Source organism: Pseudopipra pipra, chromosome 2 (assembly GCF_036250125.1).
Source record: "Pseudopipra pipra isolate bDixPip1 chromosome 2, bDixPip1.hap1, whole genome shotgun sequence".
In the NCBI taxonomy this organism is placed as follows: domain Eukaryota; kingdom Metazoa; phylum Chordata; class Aves; order Passeriformes; family Pipridae; genus Pseudopipra; species Pseudopipra pipra.
In genome coordinates this window covers 112,540,722-112,553,504 of record NC_087550.1, presented here as the reverse complement: position 1 = coordinate 112,553,504, position 12,783 = coordinate 112,540,722, and the positions used below count along the sequence as shown (strand labels likewise).

At 42.6% G+C, this 12,783-nt stretch overlaps 1 protein-coding gene across 1 annotated transcript in view; it reads left to right on the top strand.

Annotated features, from left to right (window-relative positions):
- Positions 1-12,160, top strand: part of LOC135410314 (amine oxidase [flavin-containing] B-like) — a 149,858-nt gene extending 137,698 nt beyond the window's left edge. The window contains exon 16 of the mRNA XM_064646916.1: positions 12,149-12,160. The gene's annotated coding sequence lies outside the window, so the exon portion shown is untranslated. The remainder of the gene's footprint in view (positions 1-12,148) is intronic.
- Positions 12,161-12,783: the final 623 nt, after the last annotated feature.

The following is a 12,783-nucleotide window of genomic DNA, read 5'->3' as shown; positions in this document are numbered from 1 at the left end:
TAAGGATTTCCTTTGTTGGTCGGAAATCTCTTTGTAAGTTAGAATTAAACTATATCATAGTAATTTACAAAAAGATAAACTTGGGCATTTAATTCCCTATCTGGATTACTGAACAGGGTAAAGAAGCTGAAATTAATCTGCATTTATCATCCTCTCGTATTAGGGCTGGCAGGGTAACCTGCTCTTATGTAATTGGACTAATAGCTGTGGTTTATTAACATCATTAAATCAGTGCTGTAAACTTCCCTTTTATCTCACAACACCGCCTTATCTGCCCTGAAGAAAGGGACTGGTTTCCTAGAAGTGCATTCTTCCACATCATGCGTGAATCAGGCAACAGGCACAGACACAGCCAAATCAGGATGCAGCCCTGGTCATTTTAATGAGGAAGAAGAAGCACAGATTGCTGGGTTTGATGAGCAGTGTCCCAGCTATTGCTGTGCTGCTGCACTTGAGCTGGCGATGGCTGCAAGCAATCCCTGACAGTGCAGATACCCCAAATCCACAGTAATGCTTCTTAATCTTGCAGAGAGGAAACACAGTTGTAACAAAGGAAAAGAGCAGCTTGATCTGCTTTGCCATAGGGTGTCTCAAAGCAAATGAAGATTTTGTATTTATTGGCTTCTTTGACGGTAAAGGATTACAAGGGGGAAGCACCTACTTGTGTTATGCCTCTGCCATTCCGACGAGAGTGAAGTTTGTCAGGATGCAATTTGCACAGACTGCATTATCAAAGGAGATGCTGCACTAGGAAAGAGGGCCTGGCATGCTTGGAGGCACTGGATATTGAGCAAGATGCAAGTAAATGAATAGAAAAGGGAATGAAACCCACAGGCCTGAGAAGTGCTTGCCTCACTTGGTTTGTTATTTGAGGTCTGGTGGATCACTTTTCTAACCATTCACTTTTATAATTGGAGAGAAATCTTTAGTTCCTACTGATGCTGCCTCTGTTTTCCAGCCCTAACTCTTCCACCAAGGTAGTCTCCTACATTCCCCACACCTGAAGTTTTGTTTTTTGTGATTCTTCAATATTTTCTCCCTCAGAAAGGGGTGCCATATAAAGGGCACATCAGTATGGGCAAAGGTAAAGAAGTGATAGTGTATAGAAATACAGGGGCATGAAAATCAATACAACAGCTATGCAAGCTGTAAGTAGGAGACACAAGGAGAGAAGAGAAAAACCTTACTGACTTGAAAGAAATGGAATGTATATTTTAAATAGATGGGCCTACAAAGACCCAAATCACTGGGGAAGAGGTGAAAGAGAGGAGAGGAACAGGAAACCATTCACATTTCTGAATCACACACACCTCAGACCTGTTCAAAAAAATGTGGAGGGACACCTCTGACACTGTTAAAGCAAGGTTCATCCAAAGCCTCACATAAATGTGGGATTGCTTGGAGTGGAATTCTGCTCCCCTGCATCCCTTCCCTAACCCAGCTCCACTCCCCTTGCTCCTTCCTCTGCTCAAAGATGTGTTTTTCATGAACAAGTGGGAGAAACAGGGCAGGTGTGCTGGATCCCCACTACAGCAGTATGGTTATACTAGTTAAACTAGTATGGTTAAACTAGTATGGTATCAGCAGTATGGTTATACTGATGTAGTGTTATACTGGTTATACTGGTTCCAATATATGCAGATGTATCCCAGAATGGCTGTGGTGACTGCCAGAGCTCTGTGAGGGGGATCTGCTCCTGTTCCCTCGGAGGTCATGAGCCAGCTCCCCTCTGGCTGTGGCAGCTGCATGGCAGCCTGTGCTCTCAGGCTGCAGACACCATTCCTCTCGTGGCCCTCGGGGTGTTCACAGTCATAGTCATTTTGTGCATCACTGAGGCTGCCAGTCACTAGCAAGTGTGTTTTCAGAAACAGATCCAGAAACCTTCCCCATTCTCAGTATTTAGTGTGGTGGATCGGTCAGTGGAATGATCTGGCAGTATTCTCTACAACTCCCCCTGAAAATGACACCACCAATAACTGTTTGCCAGTTTATTTGTTGTGGTTTCCTCACCAAAAGGGTTTTCAGGCATTGGAACAGACTGCCCAAGAAGTGATTGAAATACCATCCCTGGAAGTATTTAAAAAACACGTAGATGCGGCTCTTAGGGATGTGGTTAAGTGGTGAACTTAGCAGTGACTGAGTTAACAGCTGGACTCCATGATCTTAGAGGTCTTTTCCAACACAAACAATTCTATACAACTACCTGAAAGGAGGTTGTAGCCAGGTGGGGGTTGGTCTCTTCTCCCAGGCAGCTATCAGTAAGACAGGAGGGCATGATCTTAAGCTCTGCCAGGGGAGGTTTAGATTAAATATTAGGAAGAAATTCTTTACAGAGAGGATAATCAGCCCATTGGAATGGGCTGCCCAGGGAAGTGGTGGTTTCTTAATCCCTGGAGGTTTTTAAGATGAGACTGGATGTGGCATCAGTGCCATGGTCTAGTAACCACAGTGGTCGTGGATCAAGGGTTGGACTTGATGATCTCAGAGGTCCCTTCCAACCCGGCTGATTCTATGATTCTAAGATTCTACGTTTTTCTCCACCTTAACAGTGAACTCCAGGCACTAGTCAATACCTTGTTAATGTTGATGTGCATTAGACACAAAAAGCACAGTTGCATCAGTGATGTGGCTTAATAAAAAAAGTTAATGCACCATGAAGCCTTTTCTTCTGGTGACCATAATAATGACAAAGCACAGCTGTGGTCATGCCAAACAAAATGACCTTTACACCAGCCTTGTCAAAGTTTTTTTTGTCACTTACTTTGATTAAGGGTTTTTCAGTGGAATTGCTGCCAGAATTTTCATTCTCTGAAACGGCCAATATTGCTATAACGTGAAAATGCCTTTCTCTGTATGTTAATGGCCAGCTGACAATACTCTACCAGCCTGGCACTGCCAGGATTCACAGACTTTGCAAACCAGAAAGCCAGAAGAAGAGGTGGCCCAAGGTGGGAGATGAAAGTCCCAGTGGTCCTCAGTGCCCAGAACAGCTCATCCTCTCTCTTTGGTCACTGGCTCATGTTGCATCATGGACCTGATGCTGTGGTGCAGTGAAGATATTTCAGTACAGAACTATTATTTTTCAGAGTTCATGGCCTGCATCTTCAGAAGATATTAAGTTCTGTATAACATGACTTTCAATCCCCAGAACTAGACTTACCATTAGCTATGCTCTTGTATCCCGCTGGATACCCCATTAGTTTACTCTGTAAACTAATACAGAGTCAAACTCCTGGATTTGTTGTTGCAGGCTGGGACACAACAAATGTCTCAACGGTATTGTATGCCAAATTAGAAGTGGTTTAACTCCTTTTGCAGCTATTTGTTCTCCAGTGGAGAAGACCTTTTCTTTCCACACATTCTTTTCTTTAGCTATGACAGTTTCTGAGATCAGTTTTACCCGGAGAAGGATAGTTCTGTTTTAAACTAGTATCACCAATTGTTTCCCTTGCCTTGCCTTCCCTTCCTTCTCCCTGAGCATATCACTAATGGCAAATGTGTCTGTGAGCAGGTCTTTCAAGACACCTGAGAGCTGCTACAGCACTTTGAGATGCAAAGGCTGCATTTAATCAGAAGAAAATTCTCTTTATTATCGCCAGCCCCGGGGTCTCTGTGCCCATTTGTTTTTTCTTCACTCAGTGCTCTCTGTGTGCCACCTGCAGGCTAAAGCCACCGAGTGTCCCCATGGGACTGCTCCCAAGGTGCACAGTGCCAACTTCACATTTCTTTTAATTCCTGAGTATGAGCAAAGCCCAAAAGCTGCACGTGCCCTACAAATTCGGTTTCAAAACCAGTCTCCTTTTATTTCTATCTTCATCGTCTGTGTGGATAAGCTGCAGATCCTTCCTTTTCTATTACACATAGTTTTGAATTAATCCAATTTGCCTCAGGTCACACCCCAGAACAAGAATTCCAGTTTCAAGGCTGTACACATTTGCATGGCTTTGTCTTTTGTCAGAAGGGAAGGGAAGGAAGGCTGCTATTCCAATCACAAGCTGCTGTGCAATTCGCCCCACGGGATAGTTTCCACAGAGCAGTTCAGAGTGGAAAAAGCTGTCTGGCAGTGAATAATCAGGTTGTTCATTAAGGAAAGTTCTAGTGGAGAAACCTGGTGTCTAGATTTGATGAAAAGTTAATGAAACACGCACAACATCCCTGTGATCTGCAGCTCATTTTGAACAGGAACTGAACTCAGGCAGGTGCATCTGAGGTTTTTGATAAATGTTTCATAGGTATTTTTGCATGACCCTACACCTGGAAGGCAGCAGGGAAGGGAGCAGTTAAACTGCCAGGTGCACAGAGGGAACCAAGGCAATGGGGAGGAAGAAGAGTCCCTCAGTGTTTTTGAATGAGAAACAGGACGTGAATAAGAAAGTGAACATAAGGGCTTTTTAAAATCCAAAGTACCTTGGCTATCAGGTCTAAGTAAATGAGCTGATAATTAGTTGAAGGAGAGTCTAATTAAGAGGCCAAGATACACTGAAGAACATGATCCTGTTTACAGTACTGCTAGTACAAGCCTAGAATAAAATATTGGCTAATGCACTTTTTGCAATCTATTGTTTGTCTGAAAAGCTTGCTGTGGTATCCATGTTAAATCTGGCCTGTAAACAAGCCAGTGCAGTGTGGAAAGGGAATAGCTAATGTGCATCACATGGCTCAATCCTAGTTTTGACAGTAAATACACTAGAAAGTCAGTTAGATGTTATCTAGGAAGGAGGGGGGGGGGGGGGGAATCTCTAACGCTACCAAATACTTGGACACTGCAGACTTGCAGGTAATTTGTTCCAAAGCTCATACCATCATGTAACATAAGCAAAGCCAAACTGTAATGCTGAATGTTTAAGAGTTTACAATTGCTTTTTCAGCTATGTGAAAATTATGAATGCATATTTCTGTTCTGGATTACGTAGTTAATAAGACTCAGCCTGCTTGGAAATAGGCTTGTCTGTTTAGAAAGGCAGGATATGTGTGAAACACAAATGGATAACTAACAGGCTCACAGCTCTGGAAATAACACCTCCTGACAGCGCTAGGATAGAGCAGCTCTTTAACCAGGGAAAGGCAGTCAGGCTTGCTTATGCAACATAACATGCCCTGGCCACCCTAGCAAGTGAGGCCCTTTTCACTGTTTCACCAAGCCCAGTGAAAGATCCCTCCATGAGCAAAGCACTTCCCAACAGGTTCATTTCTCCCCGTATCTTACGGTTGTGCCCTATCTCAGACACGTCACGGGCATGTTTCCTCAAATACTCAGGCTGAGCAAAATTCAGTCATTTACAGGCACTAGTTAACCTGGAAACAGCACAAAACAGTGAGCTGGTGGAAAGTGAAAATGCAAACTAAAAAAACCTGCAGAAAAGTTCGTTTCCAATTTCTATGGCACACTACTTTAAAGGATGAAAGAGCGCCCTGAGTTCACGCAGGTCTTTTCTCTGCACATTATAGACACTTCCAAAATCAGATGGCCACTGATTTATGAAAGAGAGAGTCCAAGATGTAAGACAAAGACATTATGGCTGTGTATTTCTCTAGTCTATTTAAGTGCATAATTGGGTCTGGTCTTCTTGCAAGGTTCCCTCTCCACTGGTGATTCGGCTTCAATAAAAACGAAGTGGGTATGTTTAGTTCATATACATAAAGGTTAAAGAGTAAAACCCAGGAGTAATCAAAAGGTAAGATGAAGTCAGAGGTGGAAATAGAATGGACAGTTTTTGAGCATGACTGGATGTGCTCAGCAGCTACCAGCAATGGAGCTTTGCCCTGGAGATTTTCCTTTGAAATCTTCCTGCCCTGAGCACCACAGGCTACAGGATTCTCACCTGCCTCCTGGGCAGAACAGGGAGGTATCTGATTTCATGTTTTCTCTCCTAGTGTTTTTCTTTTTCTTAAAATTCTCTTTTACCTGCTGGCAATTATTTTCTGCTTTGAGATAGATTTTGTAAAGTCATGATACCACTGGGGAGTCATTGGTAGAACAGCTTCAGAAGAGTTGCTGGCCTGATTGCAAAGTATCACATTAACAAAACAGGACTTTTTTCCCTGCTTGCTGAACCTACCAGCAGAGTTCCTGCTCGATCACTCAGTGTGTGGGAGAGGAATCCAGACACTGCTGTGTTACTCACTGGCCTGAACAGAAAAAGCCCTTCCATATGTTTTTTCTAATGTGTGTATACACATTACAAACTGAACTCTTAAATCAGTTGCTCCGAATTTCTAGTAGTGAAAAAGGGATGAGAGTAGGCTGTCTCTGTCACAGAGAATGAAAATGGCTTTCTACTTACTGACATCTAATTTTATCCTTGGTTTTCATGCCAACATTTTTGATGGACACATCATCCTAAATATGCAAGATTATTTCAGCCAAGTTAGCACAAATCACAAATCTACTGGGGCTGGAAAGCATTATGGTTGTCTCTCTTCTTTCCATCCTTCATTTCAAGTACATATTATTGTAGTGTGTGTTCATGGCCTGTTTTATTCAACTGTAACACCAGATACCTGAGATTCAAATAGCATTAATCCATTCATATCTGGCTATCCTAAATACAAAACAATATTGTATTTAGGATACACTGTGCACACTAAATGAATGTGTTTAATTACCTTCAATACATTTGAATGAAGCAGTAAGAAGGAGGTAATTGCTCAAGTAAGAAAGGACCCGAGCTTTATAGGGGAAATACCTTTTTGCTGCGAAAATGAACACTGGAGAATGCCAAGAGTACATTTGATTTGAAAAGCAAAGAGAAGATATAATGATGCTGGATGACAAAGAGCCATGCTTGGGAGGGAGACATAAGGAAAGCTATTTTTTTTTCAGTGTATGGAAGACTAAAACTTGTGGTAGTCTGGCACTGATCTTGACAATGAAATGGCTTTCAAGGGATATATTTTCACTGTGCAGGGTTTAAAGGCAATACCCTAGGAAATGGAGACATTAAAAAAACATGGTTTCTGAGAGGCAATGGGTGTTTAGTGGGGTGAAAATGGGTTGTGGGATTCTAAAGGCAGTGACTCAGCTGTGTGAGCAGCTGCCAGTGCTAGGCAGGCTGAGAACACACAGGCAGAGGCTGGTGAGGGCCTCACTGCCACCCCCAGCATCACACACAGGATGGATCCATGCTCTTCTTGGTGGTGCCAAGCAACAGCACATGAGCCAACGGGCAGAAACGGATGCAAGGAAAGTTCCACCTGAACATGAGGAAGAACTTCTTTACTTTGCAGTGATCGAGCACTGGAACAGGTTGCTCAGAGAGGGTGTGGAGTCTCCCTCATCAGGGATATTCATAAACCATCTTGGTGCAATCCTGTGCTGTGTGCTCTGGGATGACTCTGCTTGCAAGGGGAGGTGGGACTAGATGACCCATTGTGGTCCCTTCCAACCTTACTCCTTCTGTGATTCTGAAAAAACCTTGTGAACCCCCAGCTTAAAAAATAGCCTCCAAATGGGCACTTGGGGGCAGTGGTTGCTCGGCTGTAAACGAAGGCAGAAACAATTCCCCAGTTGCCGGGCGGGAACTGCATGAATGCTACCTTAGGCAAATAATTGTGATGCAAAGGCAGTGCAGGCCAAACCACAAGTTCTTCAAGTCTCGAGGGCTTCAGTTTTCAGAAACACTTTAATGTTCTGTCACAGACCTAAATTATGAGATGATTCCTTTGTTTTAACTTGCCTTAATTTCTCAGGGCAGCATGAAGCCATGAAAGGGCTCAGGAGAAGAGGTAGGTGCTGTCCTTCAGAGTTTGTCCCTTCCTCTTTATCTCTTACGTATGTGTGGTTTTTTAGAGAAGGAGAGAAAAAGTCTGATTCGGAGAAGACTGCAGGTGACAGTTGTACCAGGACTCACTCCAGCTGGTGTTGGGGTGGGCATTCTGGTTTTTACCTGTCTCCACCTAAAAAAATTATTTAATACCAACTCCTTAAACACCATTAAGTGCTTTCTGGTTGAGCTCCTATATCTCCTTCAGACTGGCAAACACCAAGAAGAAGACAACATAACTCATTCACGTGTCCTGACACTCATAATAGAAGAGCCAGCAAATAGGTAGGATGACAGGGGGGTTGGAACTATATGGTCTTTAAGGTGCCTTCCAACCCAAACCAACCTACAACTCTATGATGAAAAAGGGGATGGGTTAAAACTTGCTAATAGTCTTCAGAAAGTCCCCTGAAAAGTGCATATAGCCAAGGCTGTGTTAGTTCTTGAGCATGACTTTTCCTTTCCACAGGGAAAAAGGATTCACTTGGCATGGTTTCTGTGGGCAATGAGAGGAGTGCCAGATGTGCATAGACAGATGTGACTGCCCCTACCTCCACCTCACTAGAAGTCAGCTGGAAACAGGCTATTTTTGATCCCCAAGGCCATCTGTCTGGGCAAACATCACTCACTGCCCTGGTGAAAATAGCTTTTCTTTCAGCAAGGTTTCCTTAGGAAAAGGAACAAGATGGAATGAGGGCCAACTCTACAATAAAGAGGCACGATGCATAAACAGTCAGGGATTCTTTAAAACTTTGTGAAAACACATGGTAAAGTTGTTAGGATTTTGTCACAAAGTAGTTTATGAATTATAATTTCCAGGTTCAAAAGGACAACTAAGAAAAATGTCAAGGCCCTATTTTTCAGAATTATCTGAGAAGGCAAAAGCAATCCAACGAAAATAAGCATAGATGATTTCCGTGCTCCATCTCCAACAGAAATTTAGGATTAAAATTAACACCTCAAGGTTTAGCTGAGCGAACAAATAGCAAAGAGAAGATTTACGGCATTCTATAATTTAATTTTGTTCCTTTTATTCTGTGCCAAATTGCCCAAACTCTGTGATGCATTAGGATATAAAAAAGCACAACTGTCAAAATCAAAGCACAATATGGATGAAAAAAAACCTTTAAAATTAAAATAATGAGGTCTCTTTGTCCACCTCTTCTGGCATCTCACGTTCAAAATTACAGAAGAAAAAGTGAATTAAGGCCATAAGTGCAAAACAAAATTCTCTTTTTAAGATATATTAAATTTGTCATATTTTATGCACAAATCACGGCTGCTAATTTTATGCATTATTCTTTTTTTTTAAAGTCTAGGTTTTGGCCCTCTTGGCTTGTCAGCCAGTGAGGGACTGCAGTGTTTCACATGAAAGAAACTCTGCAGAAGAAAGGCCAGAGAAGCACAGAGAAGGTCCCTTTAGGGGCCTTTCTGATGTGAGTCCTCACGGACCTTGAGCTTTCTGCTCCCAATATCCATATGACAGGAGAGCAGCTGGAGGTGTCCTGTCTCACTTCAGGGAGTACAAAAGGCAGAAGTGAAGTGCTCCAAGTAGGAGAGCTGCAGGACATGGCTCCTCCTGCAGTGTGGCTTTGATGTTGTTGTTTTATAGGAGCAGACCCAAGTGGAGAGATCTAGAGAGTTAAAAGATAACTGAATATCTAGACTATTATTTTACAGAGGCTTTGCAGCCAATTGGAGTAGGAGTCATGTTTGTTTGCTCGGATAATTCCAAGAGCTATCATTCTTGCAGGGTTAATTTTATTTTATCTTTTATAATTTCTAGATGATATTAAAAATGAGCACTTCCTTTGGTCAATCAGTTCAGCACATTTCTCAGCAGAGAACTGGATATGAAAGGTCATGGCCTAACCTCAGTAAATTCAACAGACACTCTCAACACTGGGATCAATGTTGAATCTACATACATGTTGCCAGAGGCAGATCCAGAAACTGGGTAGAAAAGCACGGAAATTTTGTAGATATTCAACTATCATCCATCACTTCTTGCTATTAAAGAAGAAAGAATGAAAGAAAAAATTATTCTGAAGTAATCCTGTTTTGTTTGCAGAAGAAAAATAGATGCATAATTAATAATACATAATGCAGAATTAACAGGTCCTTAATACCTTCCTCTGAAAATGGTAGCAAGGATCTGGGTTTCATCAGTTTTGCATTGTCCTCAGCAGATCATTTACCTGTCTGCATTGTAAAATTAACTTTTCTCAATTAATGCTAATGTCAGTTCTTTTTGTTCTAATCACTCTTCCAAAAAAGCAATGAGCAATGTGGGATTAGCATTAATAAGAAAAAAAAATAAAAAAGAAAATAAATCCAAGCATATTATGCCTGCTGGGCTTTTGCTGTTACAGTTCCACTTCCACCTCCACTATTAATAAGGCTCTGGGTAAAATTGGTTTCTTTGATGATAGAAAAAATAGTGATGTATTTCTAAAGGATTCTTTTTTCCTTACAGAAACTGTTATAAGCAGAGCAATTGCGAGGATGCAGCGGAAGGGAAATGTCGGAAACAGAGCGAGAATCTTTCCCTCTCAAATCATGCAACAATGGCAGAGCCCGCACAAATAGTCATCCAGGAGGGGTAGAAATCACAAAAACCTGACTACCATGGTAGCCTGAAATCCTTTGCTTTGTAGTACATCAGTTGCATGGAGATGTAGATAAAAGAGTCTTGAGGAGCACAGATTATGGAGTGCAAGGGCCACCTCAAATTTAACACGCACACATACACATAAACCCCCTCAGAGGCTAAAGAAGCCACTCTGAGTGTATTACAGACAATTTCTAGCTCTGGCTTTCTTTGACTGTCACAAAAGGTGTGAATTTAATCCCTTACAGGTGGCAGGGGTTTGTTGACTGGAGATGGCTTTGAGGAACAGAGCACTTGAGTGTCTTGTATGTTGATGCTTCATGCCCGGGTTAGAGAAGAGATGATAAAGCCGGTTCGGGATTTACACGCTGGATAAAATGCACTAGAGAGGTTTCATTATTACTGTTCTTCAAAAGCTCTCTGAGGTGCAGCTTCACTGAATGTGATGCATTCAAGCCATCAGGAAAGAAGAGTTGTGATATTTCACAGATAGGGTAAGGAAATGAGTAAATGAAATACCACTGAGACACCTCTCTGTATGTGAGAGGGCTCCAAATCTGCAAGAAGAACTCTACTTGAACAACTGCAAGAAGAGGGTGTGTGAAAGAAAACTTACTCAGAGGAAGGGGGAAAGGATAAGGACAGAGCCCTCTTCAACCAGAGAGCATTCAGGCACTCAAACAGCTTATCATCTCTCCTTTGCTGTGATCATCTCAGTGCTTTCCAGGCCAGGTGGCCCTTTCTTACAGTGATCAAAGGAAGACCAAACTACTGCTGTGTCTAACACCCAACCTCTCCTGCATCCCCCTCTTCTTTCAAAAAAGGAGAAAAAAAAAAAAGGAAAAGAAAAATAAGTTGTTTCAGAAAGCTAAGACATTTGTGTATTATTTCCAAAGACCAAACACTGCTTGTACAGCACAGGCAGTTCTTCCCACAGCCTTTGCTGTCCCAGCTTGGCCCCCAGACTGCAGCAGCCTACATGTGACTGAATCTGTCCCTGTAAAGGGCTGCAGTCTGGCCTTTTGCCATTCCCTAGAAAAATTAACTCTTCAAAAGGGTTGTTGCAAACAATATGATCCTGGGACTGGAGCTCTGTAAATGAGGTTTTTAAGAGGGGCATGGCATTTGTTAGTGATGTAACACAAGAACAAATGAAGCATATAAACAGTTTATTCTCATCTGTTGCGGGAGCTGCCCTACATAAAAGCCAGATCACCTTTGGTCAGAGCCAGAAGTATTTCTGCAAAAAATAATATGGACAATCCTAGGATCACTGTGTCTCTTTTTAAAAGGCATATGTGCTTATTTTTATTCCCAGATTTAGAATGAAAAAGTGGTTTGGAAATACTCACAGAACAGCTTGGTGCAAAAGTAGAATCACGTTTAGGCAAAACAGAGCATAATTAGCTGCAATTTTTGAGGTTTGTAGGTTTGATTAATCAATTCAATAGCATTCTTCCGGGGAATGAGCTCCATGCTCGCACTGTGTTGTGATTTACTACCCAAGTACAACAGATGCCTGTAGTCCAGAACACAATGGTTCACTTCCAGTGAAACAAAATCCAACACACGACTTGATGCTCTGGCTGGTGGCTCCTGAGACATTTCCTACATCACTGTTTGCCTCAAATGCTTCATGCAAGACGTATGTGACAGGGGAGAAAGATGTTCCTCTGCTCTGTCAAAGTTTGGGACCTGCATGACAGAGATAGATGAGTTGCTTGGTGCCAGCACTAAACAAATGTGACATTTGTATATCCTCTCTCACTCTCATACTGCCAAAGCATATGGCAAATGTACTAGAGGGAGTAGATTTTTCCATAAAACTTTCCAGATGTATCGTCTTTACCATTCCAGCACCAATCCTTTTGCTCTGCTGAGGCTGCACCATCAATGACATGATGTCCTCTTCCTTCTAGCCCTGTGTTTGTGTGTCTTGCACAAAAGACATACTGACAGCCTTGTTGCAAACTCAGAAATACCTGCCTAACTATGCTGGATGCTGCTGATTGATATGAAAATTAAGCAGAAAAGTTCTCCAAGTGGTTCCCAGCACAGAATGATTCCCAGGATACCCAGCGGGCCTCACTACTCTGCTCCCTCCAAGGACAGAGGTCTGTTGTTCCCCAGTCTATGACCACATTAGAGGCTGTTCAGTGAGGTGTTGCTTGTGTTGTGCTCACCAAGAGCACAGCAGATTTCAACTCAAGCTGTAGCCACAAAAGAGGGCTCCTGGTGGCCTGGATATGTAGAAGGGAGAAGGGAGCAGAAGGGATCTCTTCTGGGGGCCTCCTTGGCCTCGATGTAGCATGGGTTGTTCACTGCTTGTGCAGCTGGGCAGTGCAAAGGTGTGATGTGGTGGCGTCTTGGCATGAGCATCACTGCAGAGCCTCAGCTGTGCAAAGTGTT